At 39.1% G+C, this 12466-nt stretch overlaps 1 protein-coding gene across 2 annotated transcripts in view; it reads left to right on the top strand.

Moving 5' to 3' along the window:
* Positions 1–6920: 6920 nt before the first annotated feature.
* ZNF566 (zinc finger protein 566) overlaps positions 6921–12466 on the top strand; it is a 29748-nt gene continuing 24202 nt past the window's right edge. For both annotated transcript variants that reach the window (XM_059382971.1, XM_059382970.1), the window contains exon 1: positions 6921–6933. The gene's annotated coding sequence lies outside the window, so the exon portion shown is untranslated. The remainder of the gene's footprint in view (positions 6934–12466) is intronic.

Genomic DNA, 12466 nt, shown 5'->3' with positions numbered 1-12466 from the left:
CATTCACTCTCTCTAAAAAAAAATTTAAAAAGAAAAGCAAAGGCAACAAAACAGTTAAATTGGACTTCCTCAAAATTAAACTTTTGCACAACAAAGGGCACTATCAACAGGGTGAAAAGATAATCTACAGAATGGAAGAAAATATTTGCAAATCATGTACCTGTTCAGAATATATAAAGAACTATAACTCAATAACAATAAAACAACTCAATTAAAAAAATATAGCAAAGAATTGGGGTGCCTGGGTGGCTCAGCAGATTAAACCACTGCCTTCGGCTCAGGTCATGATCTCAGGGTCCTGGGATCAAGCCCCACATGGAGCTCTGTGCTCGGCAGGGAGCCTGCTTCCCCCCCCACCCCCGCCCAACTCTCTCTGCCTGCTTTTCTGCCTACTTGTGATCTCTGTCTGCCAAATAAATAAATAAAATCTTTAAGGGGGAAGGGGGTTGGGGAGAAGGGGGTGGGATTATGGACATTGGGGAGGGTATGTGCTTTGGTGAGTGCTGTGAAGTGTGTAAACCTGGTGATTCACAGACCTGTACCCCTGGGGATAAAAATATATGTTTATAAAAAATAAAAAATTAGGGACGCCTGGGTGGCTCAGTTGGTTGGACGACTGCCTTCGGCTCAGGTCATGATCCCGGAGTCCCGGGATCAAGTCCCGCATCGGACTCCCAGCTCTATGGGGAGTCTGCTTCTCTCTCTGACCTTCTCCTCGTTCATGCTCTCTCTCGCTGTCTCTCTCTCAAGTAAATAAATAAAATCTTTAAAAAAAATAAAATAAAATAAAAAATAAAAAATTAATAAAAAAATATATATATATATAGCAAAGAATTGAATACACACATCACCAAAGAAAGATATATAGATGGCCTATGAGTACACCAAAAAAATGCTCAACATTATTAATCATTAAAAAAATACAAACCAAGGGGCGCCTCGGTAGCTCAGTGGGTTGAGCCTCTGCCTTTGGCTCGGGTCATGATCTTAGGGTCCTGGGATTGAACCCCGAGTCGGGCTCTCTGCTCGGCAGGGAGCCTGCTTCCCCTTCTCTCCCTGCCTGCCTCTCTGCCTACTTGTGATCTCTCTCTGTGTCAAATAAATAAATAGTATCTTTAAAAAAATAAAAAATACAAGCCAAAACTACAGTGAGACACCCTTTATACCCATTAGGATGGCTGTTAGCAAAAAAAAAAAAAAAAAAAAAAACCCAGATTATAACAAGTGTTGGTGAAATATGGATAAATTATGATGAAATACGAAATATGGAGAAATTAGAATCCTTATGCAATGCTGGAGGGAACGTAAATTGGTGCAGCCACTGAGGAGAACAGTATGAGAATTTCTCCTCAAAAAATTAAAAACTTAATTACCATATGATCTAATATTTCTACCTCTAGGTATACACACAAAAAACTGAAAGCTGGGCTTCAAATACATATCTTTACAGCCATGTTCACAGCAGCATTATTCACAGTAGCCAAAGGATGGAAACAACTCAAATGTCCTTCAACAGATAAATGGATAAACAAAATATGGTATAAATATACAGTGAAATATTATTCAGCCTTGAAAATGATTCCTTTTTTTTAAAGATTTTATTTATTTATTTGACTGAGAGAGAGAGAGATCACAAATAGGCAGAGAGGCAGGCAGAGAGAGGGGGAAGCAAGCTCCCTGCTGAGCAGAGAGCCCGATGTGGGACTCGATCCCAGGACCCTGAGATCATGACCTGAGCTGAAGGCAGAGGCTTTAACCCACTGAGCAACCCAGGCATCCAAAATGAATTAAATTCTGATATAGACTATAACAAGGATGGACCATTAAAATATTGCATGCCAAGTTATATAATCCAGACACACAAAAATATTGTGTGGTTTCACTTCCCTGAGCAGAACCTAAAACAGTCAAATTCATAGAGACAGAAAGTAGTATAATGGTTACAGGATGAAGGGAGGGTGGACAGCTAACTATCATTTAATGGGTTCAGAGTTTTAAGTTTAGGGTGATGAAAAATTTCTAGAGATGGATAGTGGTGGTGATTGCACAATAATGGGAATGTACTAATGACACTGAACTGTACATTTTAAAAGGGTTAAAATGATAAATTTTATCTTTTTTTGTAAAGATTTTATTTATTTATTTGACAGGCAGAGATCACAAGTAGGCAGAGAGGCAGGGGGGCGGAGGTGGGAGCAGGCTCCCCACTGAGCAAAGAGCCAGGTGCACAGCTAGATCCCAGGACCCTGGGATCATGACCTGAGCCAAAGGTAGAGGCTTTAACCCACTGAGCCACCCAGGGACCCCATGTTTTTTTTTTTCTTAAGATTTATTTATTTATTTGTCAGAGAGAAAGAGAGAGCAAGCACAGGCAGACAGAGTGGCAGGCAGAGGCAGAGGGAGAAGCAGGCTCCCCACCAAGCAAGGAGCCTGATGTGGGACTTGATTCCAGGACGCTGGGATCACAACCTGAGCCAAAGGCAGCCGCTTAACTGACTGAGCCACCCAGGCATCCCCTATCTTTTCTTTTTTAAAGATTTTATTTATTTGAGAGTAAGGGGATGTCAGAGAGCATGAGAGAGAGGAAGGTCAGAAGGAGAAGCAGACTCCCCACTAAGTAGGGAGCCTGACCTGGGACTTGATCCCAGGATTCCAAGGTGATGAACTGAGCCAAAAGGCAGACATTTAATCAACTGAACCATCCGGGCTCCCCAATGGTAAATTTTAATCTTATGTATAACTTCCATAATAATTAAAAAAAAAATGATTGGCCTATAGTGGAAACAGACTTGTTGCTCATAAGTCAGTAAATGTTGAAGCCATGGTATGGATAAGGGTGTTCAAAAAAAAAAAAAAAAGTACAGATTAAAAGAAGATGACCAAGGACAGAATCGAACTTTAAAAAGATAAGGGGAAAAAATGACAATGAATAAAAACATACTTATTTTCATAAATTTATACATAATATAAAGAATATGTCCCAAAAAAGTACACAGTGAAAAATAAATGCCCTTCTTTGTCTCTACCTACCTTCTTGCCCTCAATGGCTGCCACACAAATCACTTTTATTAGTTTCTCTTGTAAATTTCAGTTCTTTATGCAAATACAAGTATTTATTCTTATCCATTTCCCCCCTTTCTTATACAAAAATTAGAACAGTATAACATAAGGTTCTGCATCTTGTTTTTGTTTTTATTTAATATATTTTGGAGGCTTTTTGTATCAGGCCATAGACAGTGTTCTCAGTTTTTCTTCAATTACATAATGTTGCATTATGCTCAATTATTTATTTATGGCTGATTTTCAATATTGTAAAGACTGCTATATGAATAGTCTTGGATATACATCACCATAGCTATATGATAAAAATCTCAGACTGAGATTGCTCAGTGAGAAGTTAAATGCAATTGGAATTTTTTTTTTTAAAGATTTTATTTATTTATTTGACAGAGAGAGATCACAAGTAGGCAGAGAGGCAGGCAGAGAGAGAGAGAGGCAGAAGCAGGCTCCCTGCCAAGCAGAGAGCCCGATGCGGAACTCGATCCCAGGACCCTGAGATCATGACCTGAGCCGAAGGCAGCGGCTTAACCCACACTGAGCCACCCAGGTGCCCCTGCAATTGGAATTTTGAAAGATGTTACCAAATTGCCTTCCAATAAGTTTGTACCAATCTGCAGGCCTCTAGCAATATAGGTTTTCAAACTGGCGGAATTTTTGCCACTCTAGTCCGTAGGAATCAGTATCTCTATACGGTTTTAATGGAATTTATTTGATTATGAATGAGGTTGAGCATATTTTCATACATTTGAGAACCTATAGACTATGTTCTGTATACTATTTGTTAATCTCTGTTTCCGTTCTTACTTGGTTATTAGTTTTTCAATCAATTTTTTTTGGTGTTCCTTATTTATCGGGGAGGTTAGCCATTTGTTTGCTACATAAAATGCAAATGTTTCCAGTTTGTCACTTTAACTTTTTTTTGTTTTTTTCATTTAGAAGGTATAATTAATCTTAGAATTTGAAGTTAAAAAGGCCTTCTCCCCTCCATGGTTATAAAGTAATTCACTCAAGTTTTCAGTCTTTGTAATTTAAGTTTTCAGTTTTGAATTTTGACCCATTTGAAGTTAACTCTGTATTCATAATCCACTCTCTTTTTCCTAAAAAGTCTATCAGGTTGTTCCTATTACCTTTATTGAAAAGTTCACCTTTTCCCCATTCACCTCAGAGGGTATCTGAGCTGCCCCCTTCACCATACACTAAAATTTTTTATTTGGTTCTATTTTTGGATTCTCTATTCTGTCCCACTGGTCTGTCCAGTCAGATGAACTTTTAGAATTTTTGAACTTTTAGAATATGTTCTGTTATCATAAGATTAGCCCCATGTTTTGCCCCACATTGCTTTTTTTTTTTTTTCTTCCAGCCTATTCTTGCCTTTATTTTCACATTTGAACTTTACTTCTTAAAAAAGTATTTAAGTTGGGGTGCCTGGGTGGCTCAGTGGGTTAAAGCCTCTGCCTTCGGCTCAGGTCATGATCCCAGGGTCCTGGGATCGAGCCCCACATCGAGCCCCACAACGGGCTCTCTGCTCTGCGGGGAGCCTGCTTCCTCCTCTATCTCTGCCTGCCTCTCTGCCTACTTGTGATCTCGGTCTGTCAAGTAAATAAATAAAAATCTTAAAAAAAAAAAATTTAAGTAATCTCTATACTCAATGTTGACTTCAACTCATGACCCCAAAATCAAGAGTCATATGCTCTTCCGACTGAGCCAGCCAGGCACTCCCCTATTTGAAATTTACCTATCTAGAGAAGATATTATTTTCAGAGGGAGGTTAAATTCATAAATTAATTTAAATGACATTTATAACAAAGGATTTCTATTCAAGAAAATGGTATAACTTTTCATTTAAGTCTTTATCTTCATAAGGTTTTAAATTTTTACTTAAATAGGTTTTATTTATTTCTTGCTAAGATTATCCTGAAAAATTTTATCCTATTCCAAGGTTTTGTCTATATATATAAAACTTACATGAATTTTAGACTTTGTTCTTTTATTTAAAATTATGTTGGGCACCTGCCTGGCTTAGTCAGTGGAATATGTGATTCTTGACCTCTGGGTTTTGAGTTCAGGCCTCATGATGGGTGTAGATCACTTAAAAACAAAATCTTCAAAAAAATAAAATATAATAAAACTATGTTAAAGCAACTGTAGTAAATTACTTGGAGAAAATACCTTTGTAATTAGGTGTAATTAGGAGCAACCTATTTTTATAACCAACAAAATCCACCTGGCCTAGGGGTAACCAGAGGTAATTATTAGTTTAACTGAGTAGGCTCCTTGAGAAACTTTAAACTTACATTCCTTGATCTAAGACCAGTTTTTTCTTAAGAAAATGGGAATTCACTTCTCTGACATTTGCGGTGGTCGACACTACCCTTCCCACTTGACTCCTTAGTCCAGAAATTCATAACTCAGCTCGCTTAGACCTACACCCCTCCCTCAGGACACTCAAAAGAACACAAAAGACTGAAATGCTTTGTCTCTAAGGTGTGTACGCTAAGCAAGAGCAAGAACCCCATTAAAAAAGAAAAAAAAAAAAGCTCCTTTCAAACAGCCTTTCTATTTTAAAAAAACAATGCTACTTTTATTTCAATTTCATAAAAATGCTCTTTATTACAATAATAACAATACATTATTATAATAATGCTATTGTTTTTACACAAAAGTCAAGCTTTAGCTCAATTATGTAAACTTTCTCCCATCAAATTAAAAAAAAAAAAAAAAAGTCCTAGGAAAATCTATCCTTGTTACTGTTTTACCATTGTGGCTCAGCCATTACTCTCCGAGATAGCATCCCAGCCATACATACAGTGATACTTATTTAAATAACCCATTACATTCTCTCTCTCTCTCTCTCCCTCTTTCTCTCTCTCGTCCCGTTTCTTCCTCTTTCTACGACCCGCAACATTCTAAATCACACACACCGTGAATCTCACTACTTGCTCCCTGCAAAAGCTGTCTCATCGCCCCATCATCGTCCTCAGGCCCTGACTTTCATACAGAAATTAGTAGCACAGAAAAATACCAGCCCTCTTCGTAACCTCGGAAACCTCTCCCTTCTGGCTTCCACAACCCCGTGTCAAGTTTAGCAGTCCCGCCTTCTCCTCCCCAATCCCACCGTAAGTTTCTAATCGCCTTCTTTTCGGCCACCCCAGCTTTCAGTCTCCGGAGCTCTGGTCCCACAACTCCTCCGCGCTGAGAAACCAACCGCAAGCCAAACTCACGCCCCAACAAAGGCCAAAAAGGCGACCCAGGCCGCCTGCGCATCTTTGGACGCAGAGACACTCCCAAAAGTCTCGTGGGGGTGCAGCGAGGCACAAGCTGTTAAGAAACAAGACGAATTTCAAACCGCCCATCCAACGCTTTCTCCGCTCCGAACTACATTTCCCAGAAGGCTCAATGGAGCGCATTATCTTACCTAAACCAAACTAGCCCTCCTCTTCCTGAGTCCGTATCCTGGGGATAATACGGTGGGTCGGAGAAGGAACCCGATTTCAAACACGTCGGAGTGGCCTTCCTTGGAAGCCACTGCCTAAGGCTGAACCAGGCTCTGCGTGGCCTCCGGTGCGCGGTTCCATGAGGGGGAGCAATCCTTTAAGCAAGCGGGGCTGCAGCTAACCCCTGATAGAAAACCAGGCAACCGGGAGCCATGTTGCTCGCCGCAGGTAACTTTTTGACTACATTTCCCAGAAGGCTCCATAGCGTCATTGAGATTCTCGCGTGAATTCAGCCTGAAAGTCACGCGCTGGAGGGACCCACAGGTCTGCAACTGTTGCAGCACTTGTGGGGCGTGCTACTGTTTTTGGAAGCTTGGAAGGCCTGAGGTGAGGATCCGCAGGAGAGGGCGGAGCCGGAGGCTCGGCTTTGTACTGCGGGGTAAGTTAGATTGAAACTATAGGATTGTATCTGGTGGTATGTGGTGAATAATCGTGTGCTTGTGACTATCTGTTCCTATGGTGAGTGTGTGCTTCCAGTGATTACCAGTGTGCAGCCCAGTCTGGGAGCCCGTGACTGTGCTGGTATGATTGGAGGGGACCCGGTGGTGTGTGTATGTGATTTGGGAACACGTGCGGCATTGTGTATGAGGTTGTGGGGAGTGTGTGACTCGGTGGATGTGATACAGCGTTTGTCCCCGTAAGGGTGTGCGATCGTGCGACATTGACGGTGTGCTGCAGATTACAGGTGGGGGTACATGTGAATATTATGTGGTTTTATCTGTGGTTAATGTGACTGTGACTGTGCGACGATCTGCAGGTGTCATGTGCTTGTGGCAGTGTGGTTGTGACTGAATGTCCTCTTGGTAAATGTGTGATCGTGCTCATGTGACCATTTGAGGCCCTGGGTGTGTGGTCCTGTTCCTTTAGTGGTGGGTACCTCTACCTCTATGTCCCCGTGGTGTTCGTGTGATTATGATTGGGTGACTGGATAAACGTTATGAGTTTTTTTCATTTAGTGGTCTACCTAAGTATCATAGTGTATTTTTCCCTCATTTTAAAACTTTCACAATTGCTATCATATTGTCTCTTTTCTTTTGTTTTTATTTGTAGAACTATGCTTTGGGGAATTATCATATATAGTAGTTGTTCATTTGTTTTCTTTGCTATATTATATTCTGTCCTTCGAAGTATACCAGTTATTCATCCCTTCAACTAACCATAGGCGTTTGAGCTATTTCTAGTTTCTGACTTTATAAACAGTGCTGCCACAGCATTCTTTTACAGAGGATACAGGTACATGAATTCATCTACCTGACAATGGAGTTTCTGGGTCATATGACATCTTGCACTTTACTAAATAGTACCAAAATGATTACCTAAATGGGTGCACAAATTTATGCTTGCACAGCAATGTTTGAAACATCTCATTGCTCCATGTCCCTAACAAAACATGGCTCTGATAGTTTTTTTAAAACACTTTATGACATATAGCATATATAAAGTACACAAATCTTAAGAATAGAGCTCTATCACAATTTCCTAAATGAACATTAAGAACTTTGCCAGCACTCGAGAAGATTACTTCATGCCCCTTCCCAGTTATTTCTCCCACAATCCCTGTTCAGAAGTCACCACCAATTACCCATTCCTGAACTTTTATATAAATGGAATTGTATAGCATGTGCTCTTTTATGCCTGGTTTCTTCCACTTTATTTCTGAGATTCATCCATGTTGTTGTACTTAGTTCTCATTACATATGGGGATATATTGTAATTTATTAATTGCTTACACTATTGATGGACACATGATGATTAACAGTTTTTTACTGTATTGCTGCTATGAACATTTTATGTTTTTGGTGAACATGTAAACACTTTTCTCTTGGCTAAATACTTAGGAGTGGAATTGCTAGATCATACAGTGGGCATATATTTGATAGAGACTACCAATCTGTCATGTGGTTGTACCAATTCATCCAGCAATATATGAGAGTTTCAGCTGCTCCTCATCATCTCTGTTTGATATTGTCAGTCTTTTATTTTAACTATTCTGGTGGTTGTATAGTGGAATTTCATTGCACTCTTACTTTTGTTTCCTGATGGGTAATGATGTTCAGCACCTTTTCAGAGTTTTATTGGCCATTTGGATATCCTGTTTCTTAAAGTGTCTGTTTAGGTCTTTTTGCCCACTGTCCTTTAAAAATTTTTTTTCTTCATTTTAAAAAAACTTTATTTTCATATCAAAAATATAGTGTAAAGAATTCCCATATATTCTTCACTCAGGTGCCCTTGGTACAGTGATAAAAATTGGAAAAATTTACATGGATATAAGACTTTTGACTAACTTACAGACCTTATCGAAATTTTGCTAATTGTCTTCTCAGCAACCTCTTCTTTTCCAGGATCCAACAGCAGATTCCCACATTGATTTAATTGTCTCATCTCTTCCTATCAGACATCGTTCTAAACTGTTCTTTATCTTTCATGACCTTGATACTTCTGAAGAGTACTGGCCAGTTATTTTGTAGAATGTCTTTCAATTTATATTTGTCTGCTTTTTCCTCATAGTTAAATTTAGACCAGACTTTTTTGGCTAAAAGATCACAGAAATTATGTTTCTATTCTTCTCAGTGTGTTCTATAATGCTATCAATATATTTCTTACTGGTAGGTTAACTATGATCACTTGGTTAAGGTGGTATCTGCCAAGTTTCTCCTTCGTAAAACTACCATTTTTCTCTTTTTAATTAATAAGTATCTTGTGCAGAGATGCTTTGAGACTATGCAAAAATACTGTTCTCATGGGGGTTTCTGGATGACTCAGTCAGAGAACATGTGACTCTTGATCTTGGGATCATGAGTTTGAGCCCCATGTTCAGGGTATAGAGATTACTTAAATAAACTTTAAAACAAAATACTATTCTCATCAAATTTTCACCCATTAATTTTACCATCCATGGATCATTCTTGTCTGTAACAATTATTACTGTGATGTTTATCTAATGGTGATCTTCTCTTTTGATCATTCTTTCTATACTTATTAATTTAAATTCTGTAAAGAGCTATCCTTTAGGGACGCCTGGGTGGCTCAGTTGGTTAAGCGGCTGCCTTCGGCTCAGGTCATGATCCCAGCGTTCTGGGATCGAGTCCCGCATGGGGCTCCTTGCTCGGCAGGGAGCCTGCTTCTCCCTCTGCCTCTGCCTGCCATTCTGTCTGCCTGTGCTTGCTCTCTCACCCTCTCTCTCTGATAAATAAATAAAATCTAAAAAAAAAAAAAATTATATAAAAAAAGAGCTATCCTTTATTCCTTGTGTGTTTATTCAACTATTTATTAACTCCTGGGTATTTATTGTACTCTGTGAGTTTTAACCCATTATTATTGTTATATATTTTGTTGTTCAAATTGTCCCAGATTTGGCCATTAGGAACTCCTTCAAATTAGTTCCTGTGTCCTTTTAACATGGCATCATTTTTGAGTACTTTCTTATGCTTATGTGTATCTTTTCCCATTTTCCTAGGTTTTTAGCCCTTTGTCCTTTGTGATTAGTGCTTTTTTTTTTTTTTTTTTTTTTGTATCTCGAAAAGAAATCTTTATATCCAAGTTCCTGAAGATATTCTATTTTCTTTCAGAAGCTTTATAGGTTTGGCATTCGTATTTAAGTCTGTGGTCCACCTTGAATCAGTTTTTGTGTATGGTATTATTGAAAACACCATCCTTGGCCATCTGAAATATAGGAGGCTTTTATCATAAGTCAGATGACATAGATGTGGCCCTCTTTCTGGACTACATTCTGTTTTATTATCTTTTGTCAGTGGCACTGTCTTGAAATCTATAGTATTAGTCCTTCAACTTTTTTTCTTTTCTTTTTCAAGACTGTCTTGGTTTTTGTAAGTCCTTTTAAGTGATGTCAGAATCAACTTGTTGGGGTGTCTGGGTGGCTCAGTCATTAAGCAGCTGCCTTCGGCTCAGGTCATGATCCCAGGGTCCTGGGATCGAGCCCCACATCCTGCTCCCTGCTTGGAAGGAAGCCTGCTTCTCTCTCTCCCACTCCCCCTGCTTGGGTTCTCTCTATTGCTGTGTCTCTCTATGTCAAATAAATTAAGTCTTTTAAAAAAAAGAATCAACTTGTTAATTCTCACCAAAAAATGAAAAGTCCTTTTTGGGGTTTTGTGTGTGATTCTATATGTTGAATTGGGGAGAACTGCCATCCTATCAATATTGAATCTTCCAATTAATAAATATGGTGTATGTCTACATTTTTTAAGGTCTTTAATTTCTCCCAATGGTTTGTTGTAGTTTTTCATGCACATCTTTTGTTAGATTTGTACCTGGGTATTTGACATTTATTGTTGAAATTGTACATGGTTTTTAAATTTTTCTTTCATTTTCCAGTTGTCTGTTTCTAGAAGTATGGTTATTTTTTGTATATCGTCCTTGTATCTAGCATCTACAAAACACCCACTGTATATGCTATTTATCAAGTTGAGGAAGTTCTCTTTCTCATTTGCTAAGATTTTTACAATTATGAGGGCTGAAATTGGCAAATGCATTTTCTCAATCATATTTTTTTACTGTTATCATTAATGTGGTAAATTATCTTAAGTTTCCTATCTTGAACCAGCCTTTCATTCCTGCAGTAAAACCTATTTGTCTGTAATGTATTAAACTTTTCAAGAATTTGACTGGGTTAGATCTGATATTTTATAGTATTTCTGCATGTATGTTCATGAGAAATACTGGCCCATAATTTTTTTTTCTTTAATGTCTTTGTTTTCTCATCAGGCTTATATTAGCCTCATAAAATGAGTTGGGAGGAATTCACTGTTTTTCTATTCACTACATATAAGACTAAAGGTTTTCCTTAAATTTGGAAGAATTTGCTGGTGAAGGTGTCTGGGCCTGAAATTTTCTTGATAGGAAGATTTTTATTTACTTATTTTATTATTACTTTTTAAAGATTTTGTTTATTTATTCGACAGAGACACACACAGTGAGAGAGGGAACACAAGCAGGGGGAATGGGAGAGGGAGAAGCAGGCTTCCCTTCAAGCAGGGAGCCAGATGCCGGGCTCGATCCCAGGACCCTGCGATCATGACCTGAGCCACCCAGGTGCCCTAGTTTACTTATTAATTTAGAGAGGCCTAAGCAGGGGGAGGAGCAAAGGGGGAGAGAGTAGAGGGGGAGTGCCAAGCAGAATCCCAAGAATCCCAAGCAGACTCCATGCTGAGCACAGAGCCCCACACTGGGGCTCAATCTCAGGACCCTGAGATCATGAGCTCAGCTGAAACCAAGAGCCAAATGCCTAACTGACTGAGCCACCCATGCACCCTGGAAAAAAATTTTTTTTTAAGATTTATTTATTTGACAGACAGAGATCACAAGTAGGCAGAGAGGCAGGCAGAGAGAGAGGAGGAAGCAGGCTCCCTGCTGAGCAGAGAGCCCAATGCCCCGATCCCAGGACCTTGGCAGAGGCTATAACCCACTGAGCCACCCAGGTACCCCTCACCCTGGAAAATTTTTAAACTGGAATCAATTGACTTCTTCAGATGTTTCAGGTTTTTTGTTTTGTCCACTTTGGAATTTTTTTTTTAAAAGAATTTATGTGTTTCATATAAGCTTTTAAATTTAATAGCATAAAGTTATTAGTATTCTTTGATTATGTTTTTATTTTTTATTTTTTTAAAGATTTTATTTATTTATTTGACAGAAAGAGAGATCACAGGTAGGCAGAGAGGCAGGCAGAGAGAGAGGAGGAAGCAGGCTCCCCACCAAGGAGAGAGCCTGATGCGGGGCTTGATCCCAGGATCCTGGGATCATGATCTGAGCCGAAGGCAGAGGCTTTAACCCTCTGAGCCACCCAGGCGCCCCTCCTTTTTACTTCTTATTTAAACTCTTACTGAGGCTTTTTATCAGTTAATCAGTTCAGATATTAATTATTTTGCAATCTCTTTTCTTCTTCAGAGGCTCCACTT

This window comes from Mustela nigripes, chromosome 17, assembly GCF_022355385.1.
Source record: "Mustela nigripes isolate SB6536 chromosome 17, MUSNIG.SB6536, whole genome shotgun sequence".
Classification (NCBI taxonomy): domain Eukaryota; kingdom Metazoa; phylum Chordata; class Mammalia; order Carnivora; family Mustelidae; genus Mustela; species Mustela nigripes.
Note: the sequence above shows the minus strand (reverse complement) of the source record. Positions and strands in the feature narration are given on the sequence as shown.